Raw genomic sequence first — 21,712 nt, forward strand, 5'->3', positions numbered from 1 at the left:
TCATGGATCTGGATGTCTGTTTCTCTCACTAGGTTTGGGAAGTTTTCAGTCATTACTGCTTTAAATATATTTTCTGCTCCTTTCTCTTTCCATAATGTGGATATTGTTTCTTTTGATTGTATCCTATAAGTTCCACAGACTTACTTTACTCTTTCTCATTTTCCCTTTTGCTCCTCTGACTGGGTAATTGTAAATGTGCTGTATTCTACATTGTTGATTCTTCCTTTTGTGTGGTTGAGTCTGCTTTTGAAGCTCTTTATTGCATTCTCTAGTTCATGGTATTTTTCTGCTCTATGATATGTTTTTTGAAGTTTACTATTTTTGTTGAACTTCATGTTTTTTTCATGCATTGTTTTCCTAATTTCATTTAGTTGTGTGTTCCTGTAGTTCACCAAACTTCCTTAAGAGGACTGCTCTGATTTGTCTGACAGTTCATAGATTTCCATTTCTTTAGTGTCAATTATTAGAGCCTTACTAGTTTCCTTTGGTGGTGTCACATTTACCTGATTTTTTATGATTCTTAATTCTTTACACTGGTATCAGCACATTTGAGTAAACAGTTTCCTCATCCAAACTTTATAGGTTCACTTTGGCAGAGAGAGTTCACCAGTCAGCTCAGTTTGGGTTTCTGGATGTGTCTCTTGGCAGCATCCTTGCTGTGAAGCCACTGCCCAAGCTCTGAGGTTGGGGGTCAGGCTACAGGGTGGGCTCTGTATTTATCTGGGTTCTCTGGCCATGCTTCTTACATCGTTGGAACTGGGTACTATACTCAGCAGTAGATGGTGTTATGAATTAAATTCTCTGCCATGGCAGCATAGCAGGACATACCCCAGAGGTGATACAGCTTGTTCAGAAACCTGAATCTGTCAAGATTGTACACTGAATTCCCTGGCCAAGTGGGGCCACTGGTTTTGCTCTCTGAAGACGGGAGAAGCCATAGGCTGTGCTCTCTGTTTAAGTGCCAATGTAAGCAGGGCTATTAGATGGGCTGCACAGCTCCCCATATGCTCTGGTTCGGTACCCTGGGTTGAAGGCTATATTCAGCAATGGGTGGAGCTATGAATTACTTTCCCTCCCCCGACGAAAAAGTAGAACCAGATCCACGTCTGGTCTTATCTCAAGCCAACCCACACCCCAAGTTCCCAAGCCATACAGGACCACCAACAGTCTTTGCTCTGCAGAAAACCAACTCTGCCTGCCACACTCTCTGCTCAAGTGTTGTTGGGCTATGCAGCTTCCAGGTGTTCTGGCCAGCCTTTTTAATTAGGCAGTGCTGGGAGTTACGTTCAGAAGTGAGCCAGGCTAAGACTCAGCTCTCGTGCCTGAGTGGGGGAAGGCCGAGTTGCAGGGAAAGAAAGCTCTTTGAGGACCTGTGTCAAGCAGAACCATACCCTGCTGTGTTCCCTAGTCAGACTGCACCACCATCGTGGCTCCACAGATGAGCAAAGCCACTGGTTGGGACTTCTACTTGGGTGCTGCAGATAGGAACTCAATCTGTCAAGATCCAAGTGCTGGCTGTTGTGAGCCTCTCTCTGCACATTATCACCATCAGATTCCCAGTGGCTGAGCCTTACACATTCCCTTGCCATCCCTTGTGGGATGTGTGTGGAATGGAGGCTCCTAAGAAGCAACCCACAATACTGGGGAAGCTCAACGTCCACCCTAGGCTTTCTTTCCCACTGAAAGAAGTATCAGCTCTTGGTGTGGTGCTGCACCAGCCTGGGGGAGAAGCAACACAGTCAGCATGTAGTTGCTCTTCTTACCCTGCTAATGCAGTCTGTCTTGGCTCTCTGGGTGCAGGGGGGTGCTTCAGCCTCTTCCATGTGTTCTAGGATTTTCTCAGTGGTGTCTTATTACATGAATAGTTGTTACCCTTGTGAAGGAATGAAGTCAGGAATGACCTGTGTCATCATCTTGGTGATACCACTCCAGAAATCTAGATTTTTAAAGGTAAGCTCAAAATAAAATGTTAGGTCTGGGGACCAGATGTAACATGCAGGAGCCTCTGTCTTGAAGAGTAGGTTGGATTGGGAAGGGTGAAGGACAATGATTCAAAGAGATAACTCACATGGGCACAGCTGCAAGGGGCTTGTGTTGAGTCTCTACAACAGACGGGGAGTGGACAAGCTTCGCTGAGGGCAGGATTCTGGGGGTGGATTGACTGAGAATGATGAACTGTAGCATGGGCAGCTGCTACACCAGCAAGCTCAGAAAGCTTCCTTTCCTCTGTATTGTTTATCTGAGCTTTTCCCACATATGAAGTGTGTTAAGCTAATATCTGCAGAGGGAAGGACCAGGAGGAAGCCTCTACATTGAGCAGGAATGATCCTTGCATAGTTTCACAATACTAACAAAGCAGGAGAAAGCTACCAACTAGTCAGGCCTGGCTAAGGGCAAGGACTCAAAGACTAGAATACTTGACCTTTTATTTTAGCAACACAGACCTTGGGCTGAACTCCCATTCTCCAGTTTTTGTCTGCTTTCTGCGGCCCTTCTTCAGGCAAGTGGGTCAAAATCCTTATCAATTCCTCTAAAGTCTGTCTCCAGGCTGGGGCCCAGCAGGGAACAAGCTAATACCATAGCTTGTCGTGCTGCTCAGCAATCCCAAGATCTGGCCCAAATGTCACCCACCTGGCAACAGAATGACCTTTCCTTGCTGCTCTGGTTCATTCAGTTCCACAGGAAAGGAAACTGCAGCTAGAAAGTCTTCTCATTTAGGAGTTTGGGAATAGAAACCTAAGAACAGATCATAGATTTTTAACAATTAGAGGTGAAAATGATTTACTGCACTATGATTTTTATGGAACGAAAAGACAGTTGTAATTTTTTTCTCTCAGAATGAAGTTGAACACAGTCATAGTGCCCCAAAGGGTGTTTAGGATTTTCCTGGGGTGGAGAAAGAGAAACGGTTCCCCAGAATGTCTTATGGAAACAAATGGTATTTCACAACATGGCATAGCCATTGATGCGCGGGAATATGAAAAGGCTGAGAAGGTGGTAGTTAATGCTCAATATTTGAGTTGTGATTATAACCACTAATGCAGTACAGTTGCAAGGGGAACAGAGTCTCTTGTGGGGTGCTGTGACATTTCAGTACTCTTCAGGTGCCAAGGGGAGCCTTCCCAGGACCTGCTACCTTAATGAGAAGCATGCTTTCAGCCTTAAGCTACGCTGTGTGGGTATTGGTCTGAAAAAGTGCCAGACTTCTGTGGGACCCGGCACTCACTTGACCGTCAGGGAGCCAAGCAGCGAGAGTGGTGCCAGCAGCCAAGCTGAGTGTGGTTCATGTTCCTCATATTCACCAGAATGTATTCAAATGTGCTCCCTGATAAGCAGCTTCTCTGTCATCTCCACTGAGGCTAGAGCAAAAACAATGGACAAATACCTGTTTGAAATGTTTGTGTTGGGCATGAGGCGATATTTTCTGATTGACAGAATCCTTTATCAGTGGAATGGTTCCCCCAGTACGGCATGGAGATTCCTTCTGGAGAGACCTTTTCTGGACAACATACATTCTCATTCATTTAAAACAGTGATTCTTAATAAATACATATATACATACACCTTATTGAGATCTAATTCACATACTTCACATACCATGCAATTCACCCATTTAGAGTGTTCAATTCAGTGGTTCTTAGTATATTCACAGAGCTGTGCAACATTTACCACAATCAATTTTCATCACCCCAGGAAGAAAAGCTATGCTCATTAGTGTCTACTTCCTATTTCTCCTGACTCTAGATTTGCCTATTTTGGACGTGTCATATAAATGGAATCATATCCTATGTAGTCCTTTTTTGTCTGACTTCTTCCACTTAACATAGTGTTTTCAAGGTTGATCTACATTGTAGCCTGTATCAGTAGTTTATGACTGAAAGGTATTCCATTATATGCATATTCCACATTTTATTTATCCATTCATCAGTTGATGGACACTCAAGCTGTTTCCTTTTGTTTATTATAACTATTGCTATTATAAACATTTCTGTGTAAGATTTGTGTGGACGTTTGTTTTCATTTCTCGCTGTAATGTACCTAGAAGTGGAATTGCTGGGTCATACAATAAGTATGTTTAACTATTTGAGAAACTATCAGAATGTTTTCCAAAGAGGCTGCATCATTTTACACTCCCAGCAGCAGTGTATAAGGATAGTAAATCTTTTATAACTGGAAGTTTGTGCTCTTTAGCCCCCATTTTGCCTACCCTGCCAACCCCACCTCTGGCAACCACCCATCTGTTCTCTGAATCTCTGAGCTTAATCTTTTTATTTTACATATAAATTAGATCATACAGCATTTGTCTTTCTCTGTTTGACTTATTTCACTTAGCATAATGCCTTCAAAGTCTATCCATGTTGTTGCAGAGGGCAAGATTTCATCTTTATATGGCTGAATAATGTTCTATTTTGTGTGTGTATATATATATACATGCGTGTATATATATACACACATATATCACATTTTTAAAATTCATTCGCACAATCTATGTACTCTTAGGTTGTTTCCATGTCTTAGCTATTGTAAATAATGCTGCTATAAACATGAGGGTGCATATGTTTTTTCCAGTTATTGTTTGGTTTCTTCAGATAAATAACCCAAAGTGGAATTGCTGGATCATACAGTACTTCTATTTTTAATTTTTTGAGGAACTCCATTCTGTTTTCCACAGTGGCTGCACCAATTTACATTCCCACCAACAGTACACAAGGGTTCTCTTTTCTCCACATTCTTGTCAACACTTGTTATTTTGTTTTTGATAACAGCCATTCTGACAGGTGTGAGGTGATGTCTCATTGTGGTTTTGATTTTCATTTCCCTGATTAGTGATGTTGAGCATCTTTTCATGTACCTCTTGGCCACCTGTTTGTCTTCATCAGAAAAATGTCTGTTTAGATCCTCTTCTTATTTATTAGATTGTTTTGTTGTTTTTTGCTATTGATATGTGTAGGTTACCTTTTCATTCTGTTGGTGGTTTCCTTAGAAGCTTTTTAATTTGATGTAGCCCCACTTGTTTATTTTTGTTTTTGTTGCTTTTGCTTTTAGAGTCAGATCTAAAATATCATCACCAAGACCATTATCAAGAGTTTACTGCTCATGTTTTCTTCTAGGAGTTTTATAGTTTTAGGTCTTATGTTCAATCATTTATCCATTTTGAGTTAATTTTTGTGTATGGTCTAAGTTAGTGATCCAGTCTTATTCTTCTCCATGTGGTTGTCCAGTTTTCTCAGCACCACTTATTAAAGAGACTGTCCTTTCTCCACTGTATACTTTTGGCTCCTTTGTTATAAATTAACTGACCACATCTATATGGTTTTCTTCCTGGGCTCTCTTTTCCACTGATCTGTGTGTCTGTTTTTATGTCACAAAATACTGTTTTGATTACTATAGCTTCATAATATAGTTTGAAATCAGGGAGCATGTTGCCTCTAGCTTTGTTCTTGCTCAAGATTGCTTTGACTATTTGGGGTGTATTGTGTGGTTTCATATAAAATGTAGGATTGTTTGTTCTCTTTCTGTGAAAGGTGCCGTTGGAAATTCCTTTGGGTAGTATGGACATTTTAACAATACTCTTCCAATCTTCCAATCTATGAGCATGAACTATCTTTTCATTTAGTTGTATCTTCAATTTTTTCATTAATGTCTTGCAGTTCAGTATACATATCTTTCACCACCTAGGTTAAATTTATTTTTTTAATGTAATTGAAAATGGGATTTTTAAAAATTTCTCTGATTATGTTATTAGTGACTAGAAACAAAGCAGATTTTTTGTAATTGATTTTGTTTATCCTACAGTTTTGTGATGGAGTCTTTAGGCTTTTCTATATTTAATATGTCATCTGCAGGTGTTGACAGTTTTACTCCTTCCTTTCCAATTTGGATGCCTTTTATTTCCTTTTCTTGCCTGATTTCTCTGACTCAAACTTCCACTACCATGGTGAATCAAAGGGGCAAGAGATGGTATTTCTGCCTTGTTCCTTGATCTTAGAGAAAAAGCTTTCAGCTTCTCACCATTGAGTATGATGTGGGCTGGGCATATATGGCCTTTATTATGTTGAAGTACAGTCCTTCTATATCCACTTCGTGAGAGTTTTTTTTTTACCATACATGGATGCTGAATTTTGTTAAATGCTTTTTCTGCACCTATTGAGATGATCATGATTTTTATCCTTCATTTTGTTCATGGGGTATATCATGTCGATAGGCAGATGTTGAATCATCCTTGCATCCCTGGAATATAGCCCACTTACTCATGGTGTATAAAATTCTTTTAATGTATCGTTGAATTTGGTTTGCTAATATTATGTTGAAGATTTCTTTAGGTAGGGATATTGATGTATAATTTTCTTGTTGTGTCCTTGTTTTGGTATCTGGGTAATGCTGATATCATAAAATGAAGTGTTGCTATGAATTCTTCTTTGATAGAATTCACCAGTGAAGCATCTGGGCTTTTATTTGTTGAGAGCTTTTTGATGACTGATCCAGTTTCCTTACTAGTAATTGTTCTGTTCAGATTATTTCTTCATGATTCCATCTTGGATAAATTCCTAGAAACATAGATTGTCCAATTTGTTGGCATATAATTGTTCATGGCAGTCTCTTATGAACCTTTGTATGGCTGTGGTAATGTCTCTTCTTTCATTTCTGGTTTGAGTTCTCTTTTTTCTTGGAGAGCCTAGCCTAGCTATGGGTTTGTCAATTTTGCTTATCTTTTCTGAGAGCCAGCTATTACTTTTTGTTTGTTGCTACTTCATTCATTTCAACTCTGATCTTTGTCAGTTCCTTCCTTGTGCTAACTTCGGGCTTTGTTTGTTCTTTCTTCTTTTTCTAGTTTCTTGAGGTATTAAGTTTGAGATTCTTCTTGTATCTTAATAGAGGCATTTATCACTAAGATTTTTTTTAATTTGGTAAAATACACATAAAAATGGCTAACATGGTCAATTTTATGTTAAGTGAACAGTTCAGCATGTATTCACTTTGTTTTGCAACCAATCCCCAGAACATCTTGCAAAAGTGAAACTCTAAATCACTGTTTTTCCCTCCCTCCCTCAGACTCTGGCCCTCCACCTTCAGTCTCTCTGAATTTTTTTTTGTGACTGGTTTATTTCACAATGCATGGTTTCAAGATTCATACATGTTGTAGCATGTGTCAGAATTTCTTTTAAGGCTGAATAATAGTCCAGTGTATGTAGTCCAGTGTATGTATGTATATACCACATTTTGTTTATCCATTCATCAGTTGATGGATACTTGGGTTAGCTTCCACCTTTTGGCTATTGTGAATGATGCTGTAATGAACATGGGTGTAGAGAGGCTAGTGAATCTTAACCTTTCGTGTGCGTAAGAAACCACCTAAAGGGCATATTCAAGGCCCTTCTCCTCCTGACGATTCCAGTATGTCTGGGGGTGAAGTTTAAAAGCTCTTAAGTACTTCAGGTGATTCTACTGCTATGATGTTAGGGTGTAGGAGCACATCCCTTGGGCAGAAGAGTGAAATCTGGTTTGTACCACCTCTCTCTGCTGCCTCACCCTGGGACAACATTAAATGCATCACCATTCACATTATAGAGATGCAAGAAGGAGAAGAGAGAAAGAAAGGGCCTGAGAAAATATTTGAAGATTATAGCTGAAAACTTCCCTAACATGTGAAAAGAAACTGTCACAGAAGTCCAGGAAGTATAGAGAGTCCCATACAAGATAAACCCAAGGAGGAACACCAAGACACATTCTAATCAAACTGACAAAAATTGAAAACAAAGAGAAAATGGTAAAATCAACACACAAGGGAACCCCATAAGGTTATCAGCAGAAACTGTACGCCAGAAGGGAGTGGCATGATATATTTAAAGTGATGAAAGGGAAAAACCTACAAACAAGACAAGAATACTCTACCCAGCAAGGCTCTCGTTCAGACTCAACAGAGAACTCAAAAGCTTTACAGACAAGCAAAAGCTAAAGACAATTCAGCACCACCACACCAGCCTAACAACACACACTAAGGGACCTTCTCTAGGTGGGGGAAATAAAGGCCATAATTAGAAACAAGAAAATTACTAATGGAAAACCTCACCAGTAAAGGCAGGAAATCATCCACACAAAAATAGGATATCAAACCCAGCATTCGTCAGAAGAGGAGAGTACAAATGCAGGATATTGGAAATGCATTGGAAATTAAGACACCAGTAACTTAAAACTCTTGTTTATATATAGACTGCTATATCAAAACCTCATGGGAACTGCAAACCAAAAATATACGATACACACACACAAAAGAAAAAGGAATCCAAATCTAATACTAAAGATAGTCATCAAATCACAAGAGAACAAAAGGGTACTGGAAGAAAAAACAATTGACAAAATGGCAATAAGAACATACATATCAGTAATTACCTTAAATGTAAATGGATTAAATGCTCCAATCAAAGCATAGACTGGCTGAAGGGATATAAAAACAAGACCTGTATATATGCTGTCTTACAAGAGACTCAGTTCAGACTGAGGGGCACATACAGACTGAAAGTGAGGGTATGGAAAAAGATATTACATGCAAACGGAAATCAAAAGAAAACTGGAGTAGCAATACTCATATCAGACAAAACAGACTAAAATTAAGACTCTTGTGAGACACAAAGGACACTACATAATGAACAAGGGAGGATCAATCCAGGAAGAAGATATAACAGTTGTAAATATGTATGCACCCAACGTAGGAGCACCTCAATATATAAGGCAAATGCTAACAGCCATAGGGGAGAAATTGACAGTAACACAATAGTAGTGGGGGATTTTAACACCTCACTTTCATCAATGGACAAACCATCCACACAGAAAATCAGTAAGGAAACCCAGGCCTTAAATGACAGATTAGACCAGATAGACTTAATATTTGTAGAACATTCCATCCAAAAGCAGCAGAATACACATTCTTTTCAGGTGCACATGAAACATTCTTCAGGATAGATCATATCTTGGGCCACTAATCAAGCCTTGATGAATTTAAGAAAATTGAAATCATATCAGGCATCTTTTCCAACCACAACCCTATGTGATTAGAAATCAAGCACAGGAAAAAGAAACTGTAAAAAACACAAACACATGGAGGCTAAACAATATGCTACTAAATAACCAATGGATCACTCAAGAAATCAAAGAGGAAATCAAAAAAGTACCTTGAGACAGATGACAATGAAAACATGATGATCCAAAACCTATCAGAGGCAGCAAAAAAGCAGTTCCAAAAGGGAAGTTTATAGCAATACAACCTCACCTCAGGAAACAAGAAAAATCTCAAACAACATAACCTTACATCTAGAGCAACTAGAGAAAGAAGAACAAACAAAACCCAGTTAGTAGAAGGAAAGAAATCATAAAGATCAGAGCAGAAATAAATGAAATAGAAATGAAGAAAACAGTAGAAAAGATCAATGAAGGCTGGCTCTTTGGAAAGACAAACACAATCAATAAACCTTTTGCCAGACTCATCAAGGAAAAAAGAGAGAGGGCTCAAATCAATAAAAATAGAAATGAGGGAGGACCTTCAAGATGGCAGAGGAGTAAGACAGGGAGATCAACTCCCTCTACAAAATACATCAAAAATACATGCGGAACAGCTCCTACAGAACACTGACAGAGACCTCAGTCTACCCAAAAGGCAAGAAACTCCCCCACATACCTGGCCGTGTGGCTGACAGGGTCTTGGTGCTCTGGCTGGGTGTCAGGCCTCTGAGGTGGGAGAGTGGAGTTCAGGACACTGGTCCACCAGAGACCTCCCAGCACCTCGTAATATCAATCAGCAAGAGCTCTCCCAGAGATCTCCATCTCAATGCTAAGACCCAGCTCCACTCAACGACCAGCAAGCTACAGTGCTGGACATCCTATGCCAAACAACTAGCAAGACAGGAACACAACCCCACCCATTAGCAGAGAGGCTGCCTAAAATCATACTAAGTTCACAGACACCCCAAAACACACTTCCGGATGTAGCCCTGACTGCCAGAAAGACAAGATCCAGCCTCATCCAACAGAACACAGGCACCAGTCCCCTCCACCAGGAAGCCTACACAACCCACTGAACCAACTTTAGCCACTGGGGGCAGGCACCAAAAACAATGGGAACTACGAACCTGCAGCCTGCAAAAAGAGACCCCAAACACAGTAAGTTAAGCAAATGAGAAGGCAGAAGGAGCAAGGTAAAAACCCACCAGACCAAACAAATGAGGAGGAAATAGGCAGCCTACCTGAAGAAGAATTCAGAGTAATGATAGCAACAGTGATCCAAACACTTGGAAATAAAATGGAGAAAATATAAGAAACGTTTAACAAGGACCTAGAAGAACTAAAGAGCAAACAATGATGAACAGCACAATAAATGAAATTTAAAATTATCTAGAAGGAATCAATAGCAGAATAACTGACACAGAAGAACGGATAAGTGACCTGGAAGATAAAATAGTGGAAATAACTGCTGCAGAGTAGAATAAAGAAAAAAGAATGAAAAGAATTGAGGGCAGTCTCAGAGACCTCTCAGAAAACAGTAAATGCACGAACATTCAAATTATACCATCCAGAAGAAGAAGAGAAAAAGAAAGGGACTGAGAAAATACTTGAAGAGATTATAGTTGAAAACTTCCCTAATATAGGAAAGGAAATAGCCAACCAAGTCCAGGAAGTACAGAGATTCCCATACAGGATAAATCCAAGGAGAAACATGCCAAGACACATATTAATCAAACTATCAAAAATTAAATACAGAGAAAAAATATTAAAAGCAGGAAGGGAAAAACAACAAATAACACACAAGGGTATCCCCATAAGGTTAACAGCTGATCTTTCAGCAGAAACTCTGCAAGCCAGAAAGGAGTGGCAGGACATAATGAATCTGATGAAAGGGAAAGCCTACAACCAAGATTACTCTACCCAGCAAGGATCTCATTCAGATTTGATGGAGAAATTAAAAACTTTACAGACAAGCAAAAGCTAAGAATTCAGCACCACCAAACCAGCTTTACAACAAATGCTAAAGGAACTTCTCTAGGCAGGAAACACAAGAGGAGGAAAAGAGCTACAAAACAATTAAGAAAATGGTAATAGGAACATACATATCCAAAATTACCTTAAATGTAAGTGGATTAAATGCTCCAACTGAAAGACATAGACTGGCTGAATGGATACAAAAACAAGACCCATATATATGCTGTCTAAAAGAGACCAACTTCAGACCTAGGGACACATACAAAGTGAGGGGATGGAAAAAGATATTCCATGCAAATGGAAATCAAAAGAATGCTGGAGTAGCAATTCTCATATCAGCCAAAATAGACTTTAAAATAATGACTATTACAAGAGACAAAGAAGGACACTATATAATGATCAAGGGATCAATCCAAGAAGAAGATATAACAATTGTAAATATTTATGCACCCAACATAGGAGCACCTCAATACATAAGGAAAATGCTGAAAAGCCATAAAAGGGGAAATCAACAGTAACACAGTAATAGTAGGGGACTTTAACACTCCACTTTCACCAATGGACAGATCATCCAAAAGGAAAGTAAATAAGGAAACACAAGCTTTAAATGATACATTAAACAAGACGGACTTAATTGATAATTATAGGACATTCCATCCAAAAGCAACAGAATACACTTTGTTCATGGAACATTCTCCAGGATAGATCATATCTTGGGTCACAAACCAAGCGATAAATTTAAGAAAATTGAAATTGTATCAAGTATCTTTTCCAACCACAACCTTATGAGACTAGATATCAATTACAGGAAAAAAATCTGTAAAAAATACATACACATGGAGGCTAAACAATACACTACTAAAATACACTACTAAATAAGCAAGAGATCACTGAAGAAATCAAAGAAGAAATCAAAAACTACCTACAAACAAATGACAATGCAAACAAAATGACCCAAAACCTATGGGATGCAGCAAAAGCAGTTCTAAGGAAGATGTTTATAGCAATACAACCGTACCACAAGAAAAATCTCAAACAACTTAATCTTACACCTAAAGCAATTAGAGAAAGAACATAAAGAACCCCAAAGTTAGCAGAAGGAAAGAAATCATAAAGATCAGATCAGAAAAAAGAAATGAACAATAGCAAAGATCAATAAAACTAAAAGCTGGTTCTTTGAGAAGATAAACAATCGATAAACCATTAGCCAGATTCATCAAGAAAAAAAGGGAGAAGACTCAAATCAATAGAATTAGAAATGAAAAAGGAGAAGTAACAACTGACACTGCAGAAATACAAAAGATCATGAGAGATTACTACAAGCAACTATATGCCAATAAAATGGACAACCTGGAAGAAATAGACAAATTCTGAGGAAAGCACAACCTTCTGAGACTGAACCAGGAAGAAATAGAAAATATAAACAGACCAATCACAAGCACTGAAATTGAAACTATGATTAAATTCTTCCAACAAACAACAGCCCAGGACCAGATGGTTTCACAGGTGAATTCTATCAAACATTTAGAGAAGAGCTAACACCTATCCTTCTCAAACTCTTCCAAAATATAGCAGAGGGGAGAATTCTCCCAAACTCATTCTATGAGGCCACAATCACCTTGATACCAGAACCAGAAAAAGGTATCACAAAAAAAGAAAACGACAGGCCAGTATCCCTGATGAACATAGATGCAAACATCCTCAACCAAATACTAGTAAATACAATCCAACAACACATTAAAAGGATTATACACCATGATCAAGTGGGGTTTATCCCTGAAATGCAAGGATTTTTCAGTATACGCAAATCAATCAATGTGATACACCATATTAACAAATTGAAGGAGAAAAACCATATGATCATCTCAATAGATGCAGAAAAAGCTTTTGACAAAATTCAACAGCATTTATGATAAAAACCTTACAGAAAGTAGGCATAGAGGGAACCTACCTCAACATAATAAAGGCCATATATGACAAACCCACAGCCAACATTGTTCTCAACAGTGAAAAACAGAAAACATTTCCTCTAACATCAGGAACAAGACAAGGTTGTCACTCTCCCCACTGTTATTCAACACACTTTTGGAAGTTTTAGCCACAGTAATCAGAGAAGAAAAAGAAAAGGAATCCAAATCAGAAAAGAAGTAAAGCTGTCACTGTTTGCAGATGACATCATACTATATATAGAGAGTATCCTTAGGATGATACCAGAAAACTAGAGCTAATCAATGAATTTGGTAAAGTAGCAGGATGCAAAATTAATGCACAGAAATCTCTTGCATTCCTATACACCAATGATGAAAAATCTGAAAGGAATATTAAGGAAACACTCCCATTTACCACTGCATCAAAAAGAATAAAATACCTAGGAATAAACTTACCTAAAGAGACAAAATACCTGTATGCAAAAACTATAAGACACTGATGAAAGAAATTAAAGATGATAGAAACAGATGGAGAGATATACCATGTTCTTGGATTGGAAGACTCAACACTGTTAAAATGAATGTACTGCCCAAAGCAATCTACACATTCAATGCAATCCATATCAAACTACCAATGGCATTTTTTCACAGAACTAGAACAAAAAATTTCACAATTTGTATGGAAACACAAAAGACCCCAAATAGCCAAAGCAGTCTTGAGAACGAAAAATGGAGCTGGAGGTATCAGGCTCCCTGACTTCAGACTATACTACAAAGCTACAGTAATCAAGACAGTATGGTACTGGCACAGAAACAGAAATATAGATCAATGGAACAAGATAGAAAGCCCAGAGATAAACCCATGCACCTATGGTCAACTAATCTATGACAAAGGCGGCACGGATATACAATGGAGAAAAGACAGCCTCTTCAATAAGTGGTGCTGGGAAAACTGGACAGCTACATGTAAAGGAATGAAATTAGAACACTCCCTAACACCATACACAAAAGTAAACTCAAAATGGATTAAAGACCTAAATGTAAGAGTGGACACTATAAAACAGAGGAAATCATAGGCAGAACACTTTATGACATAAATCACAATAAGATCCTTTTTGACCCACCTCTTAGAGAAATGGAAATAAAAACAAAACTAAACAAATGGGACCTAGTGAAACTTGAAAGCTTTTGCACAGCAAAGGAAACCAAAGGAAACCATAAACAAGATGAAAAGGTAACCCTCAGAACAGGAGAAAATATTTGCAAACGAAGCAACTGACAAAGGATTAATCTCCAAAATATACAAGCAGCTCATGCAGCTCAATATCAAAAAAACAAACAACCCAATCCAAAAATGGGCAGAAGACCTAAAAAGACATTTCTCCAAAGATATAAAGATTACCAACAAACAATGAAAGGATGCTCAACATCACTAATCATTAGAGAAATACAAAACAAAATTACAATGAGGTATCACCTGATACCAGTCAGAATGGCCATCATCAAAATATCTACAAACAATAAATGCTAGAGAGGGTGTGGGAAAAAGGGAACCCCCTTGCACTGTTGGTGGGAATGTAAATTGATACAGCCACTATGGAGAACAGTATGGAGGTTCCTTTAAAAGTAAAAATAGAACTACCATAAGACCCAGTAATCACACTACTGGACATCTACCCTGAGAAAACCATAATTCAAAAAGAGTCTTGTACCACAATGTTCATTGCACCTCTATTTACAATAGCCATGACATGGAAGCAATCTAAGTGTCCATCGACAGATGAATGGATAAAGAAGATGTGGTATATGTATACAATGAAGTATTACTCAGCCATACAAAGAAACGAAATTGAGTTATTTGTAGTGAGGTGGATGGACCTAGAGCCTGTCATACAGAGTGAAGTAAGTCAGAAAGAGAAAAACAAATACCGTATGCTAACACATATATATGGAATCTAAAAAATAATAATAAATGGTTCTGAAGAACCTTGGGGCAGGACAGGAATAAAGAAGCAGATATAGAGAATGGACTTGAGGACACTGGGAGGGGAAAGGGTAAGCTGGGACAAAGTGAGAGAGTGGCATGGACATATATATTACCAAATATCAGATAGATTAGTAGTGGCAAGTAGCTGCATAGCACAGGGAGATCAGTTCAGTGCTGTGTGACCACCTAGAGGGGTGGGATAGGGAGGGGATATGGGGATATATGTATACGTATAGCTGATTCTCTTTTTTTATACAGCAGAGACTCACACACCATTGTAAAGCAATTATACTCCAGTAAAGATGTTTAAAAAAAAAGAAATGAAAAATAAGATACAACTGACACCACAGATACACAAAGTATCATAAGAATTACTACAAACAACTATATGCCAATAAAATGGACAACCTAGAAGAGATGGACAAATTCTTAGAAAGGTACAACCTTCCAAGACTGAACCAGGAAGAAACAGAAACTGTGAACAGACCCATCACAAGCACTGAAATTGAAACTGTGATTAAAAATCTTCCAAAAGCCCAGTACCAGAGGGCTTCTCAGGCAAGTTCTATCAAACATTTAGAGAAGAACTAACACCTATCCTTCTCAAACTCTTCCAAAAAATTGCAGATGAAGGAACACTCCCAAGCTCATTCTTTGAGGTTGCCATCACCCTGATACCAAAACCAGATGAAGATACCACAAAAAAAGAAAATTACAGGGAAATGTCACTGATGAACATAGATGCAAAAATCCTCAATAAAAATACTAGCAAACAGAATCCACCAACACATTAAAAGGATCATACATCATGATCAATTGTGATTTATCCCAGGGATGCAAGGATTCTTCAATATACGCAAATCAATCAATATGATACACCATATTAACAAACTGAAGGAGAAAAACCATATGATAATCTCAGTAGATGCAGAAAAATCTTTTGACAAAATTGAACACCCATTTATGATTAAAAACTCTCCAGAAAGTGGGCATAGAGGGAACCTACCTCGACATAATAAAGGCCACATATGACAAACCCACAGCAAACATCATTCTCAATGGTGAGAAACTGAAAGCATTTCCTCTAAGATCAGGAACAAGACAAGAATGCCCACTCTCACCACTTTTATTCAATATAGTTTTGGAAGTTCTAGCCATATCAATCAGAGAAGAAAAAGAAATAAAAGGAATCCAAATTGGAAAAGTAGTAAAACTGTTTGCAGAAGACATGATACTATACATAGAAAATCCTAAAGATACTACCAGCAAACTACTAGAGCTCATCAATGAATTCGGTAAAGCGGCAGGGTACAAAATTAATACACTGGGATTTCTTGCATTTATATACACTAACAATGGAAGATCAGAAAGAGAAATTAAGGAAACAATCCCATTTATCATCACATCAGAAAGAATAAAATACCTAGGACTAAACCTACCTAAGGAGGCAAAAGACCTGTACCCTGAAAACTATAACATGCTGATGAAAGAAATTGAAGACAAACAGATGGAAAGACACACCATGTTCTTGGATTGGAAGAATCAATATTGTCAAAATGACTATACTACCCAGTGCAATCTACCAATTCAATGCAATCCCTATCAAATTACCAATGGCTTTTTTTTGCAGATCTAGAACAAAAAATCTTAAAATGTGTATGGAAACACAAAAAACCCCAAATAGCTAAAGCATTCTGGAGAATGAAAAACTGAGCTGGAGAAATCAGGTTCCCTGACTTCAGACTATACTATAATGCTACAGTGATCAAAACAGTATGGTAGGGACTTCCCTGGGTGGCACAGTGGTTAAGAATCCTTCTGCCAATGCAGGGGACACAGGTTCAATCCCTGGTCTGGGAATATCCCACATGCCACGAAGCAACTAAGCCCATGTGCCACAACTACTGAGCCTGCTTTCCACAATTACTGAAGCCTGCGCGCCTAGAGCCCATGCTCCACAACAAGAGAAGCCACGGCAATGAGAAGCCCACACACAGCAATGAAGAGTACTCCCCACTCCCCACAACTAGAGAAAAGCCCATGCACAGCAACAAAGACCCAATGCAGCCAAAAAAATAAATAAAATTAGAAGAAAAAAAAAAAGCAGTATGGTACTGGTGCAAAGACAAATTGCTGTGTCAATGGACCAGGATAGAAAGCTCAGAAATAGACCCTTGCATCTATGGTCAATTAATCTACGACAAAGGAGGCAAGAATATACAATGGAGAAAAGCCAGTCTTTTCAATAAGTGATGCTGGGAAAACTTGACAGCTACACATAAATGAATGAAATTAGAACACTAACACCATACACAAAAGTACACTCAAAATTGATTAAAGACCTAAATGTAAGGCTGGACACTATAATACTCTTAGAGGAAGACATAGGCAGAACACTCTTTGACAAAAATCACAGCAGTATCTTTTTGGATCCACCTCCTAGAGTAATGAAAACAAAAATAAACAAATGGGACCTAATTAAACTTAAAAGCTTTTGCACAGCAAAGAAAACCATAAACAAAGTGAAAAGAGAACACACAGAATGAGAGAAGATATTTGCAAATGGAGCGACCAGCAAGGGATTAATCTCCAAAATATACAAACAGCTCATGCAGCTCTATATCAAAAAACCAAAAACCCAGTCAAAAACTGGACAGATGATCTAAATAGACATTTCTCCAAAGAAGACATACAGTTGGCCAAAAAGCACATGAAAAGATGCTCAACGTCACTAATTATTAGAGAAATGCAAATCAAACCTACAATGAGGTGTCACCTCACAATGGTCAGAATGGCCAACATTACAATATCTACAAACAGTAAATGCTGGAGAGGATGCGGAGAAAAGGGAACCCTCCTAGACTGTTGGTGGGAATGCAAATTGGTACAACTGTTATGGAGGACAGTATGGAGGTTCCTTAAAAAACCAAAAATAGAGCTGCCATATGAGCCAGCAATCCCACTCCTGTGTTTTTTCCAGAGAAAACCATAATTTGAAAAGATACGTGTACCCCAATGTTCATTGCAGCACTATTTACAATAGCTAAGACGTGGAAGCAACTAACTGTCCATTGACAGAGGAATGGTTAAAGAAGATGTGATACATATATACAGTGGAATATTACTCAGCCATAAAAAAGAATGAAATAATGCCATTTGCAGCAACATGGATGGATCTAGAGATTTTTATACTAAGTAAGACACTTAGAGAAGGACAAATATCTGTTGATATTACTTATATGTGGAATCTAAAAAAATACAAATGAAATTATTTACAAAACAGAAACAGACTCACAGATTTCAAAAACAAACTTATGGTTACCAAAGGGGAAATATGGTGGCGGCGGATAAATCAGGAGTTTGGGATTAACATATACACACTACTATATATAAAATAGATAACCAGCAAGAACTCTACTTAATATTCTTAATAATTTATACGGGAAAAGAATCTGAAAAAGAATGAATGTATGTATGCAACTGAATCACTTTGCTGTACACCTGAAACTAACACAACATTGTAAATCAACTTATAGTCCAATAAAATTTTTTTTTTAAAAGATGTTCTGAACCATGGTGCAAGGCTTATCCAGCTTGGAACAGTGCTGTCTGTGCCAGAGAGAAATTAGAATGGATGATTAGTGCTTCTGTGATTAACTGAAAGTGTTCACTGATTTGTTGATGAAAACATGTGTGTGCTGCAATTATTAATACAGGATGACATAGTCCGAGGGACAGGTGTCCAAGGCTGTAGGCTAAGTCAGTAACCTATTTATTAGGAGATCTCTGTCACCCTTCACAATCAGCTTGCCCTGTGACCTTGGGCTACTTATTTGATCTGCCAAATCACGCTGTCCTACCTAGTAAATTGGAAATGATCTTCAAAGTTTTATGAAAAAGACTGTTTCCTAGGGATCACTGACTGAAGTGCTGGCTTTCCACTGATGTTAGTGTGTATGAATGGGAGGTTAAATATTTCTAAGAACAAGGTCATGCTGCTATAGTTGAATTTAGTGTGATACATTGGTAGGTAATGGCCATAAAACCCAACAATGACTCAATAGAAGAATAAAGGCTGAAGTGTTTGAATTTGTGGTTACAATTTAGTTCATGAGCTTTAAACACCATGGACACCCATAGGTGTGGAGTGTGGTCGCACATAGAGCTGCTTGGTTGTAGATACAGATTCCCCAGGATGGAGAATCATTTGTTGCACAGTAAACTTGCTTTGCCCGGCATCCAAACAACTATATGCTAAAATAATGGTGTTGAGTTTGATCCTGAATATCTCATTTTATGACCAACAGCACATGTGGTCAATGAGAGGAGGCCTAATTTCCAGAACCTTTCACATATTTCTCTATAGACATATAGCTGTCCTGATGGCCACCTTGATGAACCTTAAGCAGCACAAAATACCAGAGTACCTTTGGAATCATTAAGATGTTTCATATGTTTCACCCAGAGTGTTAAATCTAGTTCATCACTCGCTGTGTAAATTGATGAAAGTTTGTTGTATTACTTAACATAGAACTTCCAGTTCAACTGGAACCAAACAGTAGGCTCTGCAGAGTATCTGAAGGAGGAGGAGAGTGTTCAGCTTTAGTTCAAATGCCAGTTTTGCCACTACTGGCTGATCAAGTAAATGAGCAAAGTACTCAGCCATTTTGTGCCTCTATTTCCTTATCAATAATTTGGAGAAAATACTGGCACCTACCTTACAGATACAGTGTTTTAAATAACAACTGTTCTACAGTAACCTCCCAGATGTTAGTTTCTTACTATTATTGTTGTTATAATAATAGTATTATTTAATTATATAATTATTGTATAATTATATAATAGCATTTTCTGCTTTGCTTGGCACTTCTACATATATTTTCTCATTTGAGCCTAATGTAAGACAAATGTCATAAATAAAGAACATAAGAATAAAAACATGACTTTCCCATGGTCACAAAGCCAGTAAGTATTGCTCCACCTGACAATCCATCCCTCTCACCACATTATGGCATCTCCTTCTCCAGCCATGCTGGATAAATGGAGGGCTGTTATAATATGGTGTTCTCTTCCTGGGGTTCCAGGTTAAGGTCAAGACACAGAGCATTCTGGCTCCTGGGCTCAAGGATCATTTTACTGACCTTAAGTTGTACACCAGCAGCATTGTGTGTCTCTAAGCCCAGATTAAAAGAATCACATTTGATAAAGGTTTGCACGGATTACTGTGGTTTGTTTTACAATGGCCAAATCTTTTACGATACCCTTCAAGTTCAGTGCCTTCCCCCAAATCATGCTAATAAATAAAAGATGTGTCAGCAGAAGCGATGAGAGAAAAGTGAAACCTTTGGAGAAAAAAAAATCCCATAATTTGTCACAAAGTCTCATTTAGGGATCCTGATTTCAGTGGGGTTTTGGTATCTTGTGACTTAAAGCACCCTCCTGTCAACACTGAGAAAATCCCCACAAGGATGCAAATAGTTCTGACATCTAGGCAAGTATGGATTCTAAGCAATTGCGCTTTCCAAAATCTGGATCAAATTGCTGAAAGGTGAATGATCTAGCCCTATAGATTGCAAACATTAGAAAAGAGAATTCTGTTAATGCCAGATAGGAATTTTGTAAAGAAATTAGGAATTTAAGAGAGCTATATAAACGCTGTCCAGAGAGACAAATGCAAGGGAAATAAATACAAGGCAAAGAGGGCTTGAAATATTCTCTGCTATTATAGAACCTGGCTTAACTCATGCTCGCTCCTTCAGCTCAAATCCCGCGGTTACTCACTCGGATTTTAACAGTAGAATACACAGTAACTAAAGAAATTCGAGCTCAGATATCATCATCTATCTTAACTAAGTTTTAATTCACGAAAATTGCTTTTTGTTGTTTATCTTCAATACTGCTTAAGAAAATAAGTATTTCTAGCTCATGAGAGCGATTTTGACATGGATTCAAAATATTAATCCATTTTTTTCTCTTTTGGCCCCAGGAGCTGGGATGAAATCACATGATTTAATCATTCTGAATCCATGTGGCTCCTCAGAGATAGGGCCAGATGTAACCAGAAGGATTTATAGGGTGTAAAATTCAGAATGGATTAGGACAGCATTTCTGTGTTCAACCCAACACATCCTAAATCATCATTCCCTGGATGGACCAGAGCAATCTCTGGCTGGCCTAGTGGGGAGGTTGTCATGGCAACTGACTGGCAAGCTCAGCCCGTGGAATGTGAATGCAAACAGTAGTGACAAGGCTGTGTACAGAGCAGCCTACTAAGGCTGCTTCTACCCAGGTACAGTGACACATCAGTCGATGCGTGAAACTGTCACTGCATTTTTTTGTAACTTCTGGCAGCTTATTTGAAATTTATCGTGTCCTTTCCCAGATGTTGATAAAACATTGCTGCTGACAGGTAACAGAAGATATGGAAAAATCAGCACCAGTAGCTAGCTGCAATGGTATACAAAGCCCTGGAGGGCTGTTAGGCTAACACCACTCAAATTTCCTAAAGGAGGCTGAAGCAAGCTTAGGGTGAAATCCAATGATTCTTTAGTGCCACCTTATGTCCAGTTAAATACTGGAAATTTACCAAAGGCCTACCCTCAAACACTTTACTAGGCAGCAGTAGGACAGACATGGAAAAAGTTAGAGCTGCATTATGTTGGAGTTTGGGAGTCCCTTTCACAGCAGAATATGAACATGAAGTCTTCTAAGCCTGAAGTTAAAGAAAAAATGAAAATTAATAATTTTGGTAGAATCTGAAATGAGGAAATAAAAAAAAAAAATGCCAAATAACCCCAGACCTAGAAAAGATTAGAAGAGGCTGCAT

General features: G+C 38.3%; 1 protein-coding gene across 1 annotated transcript in view; it reads left to right on the forward strand.

Moving 5' to 3' along the window:
• RAB3C (RAB3C, member RAS oncogene family) overlaps window positions 1–21,712 on the forward strand; it is a 167,637-nt gene that overhangs the window by 136,203 nt on the left and 9,722 nt on the right. The window lies entirely within an intron of this gene.

This window comes from Delphinapterus leucas, chromosome 3 (genome assembly GCF_059928025.1).
Source record: "Delphinapterus leucas isolate spDelLeu-1000000601 "Yukka" chromosome 3, BTC_Dleu_Yukka2, whole genome shotgun sequence".
Lineage (NCBI taxonomy): Eukaryota > Metazoa > Chordata > Mammalia > Artiodactyla > Monodontidae > Delphinapterus > Delphinapterus leucas.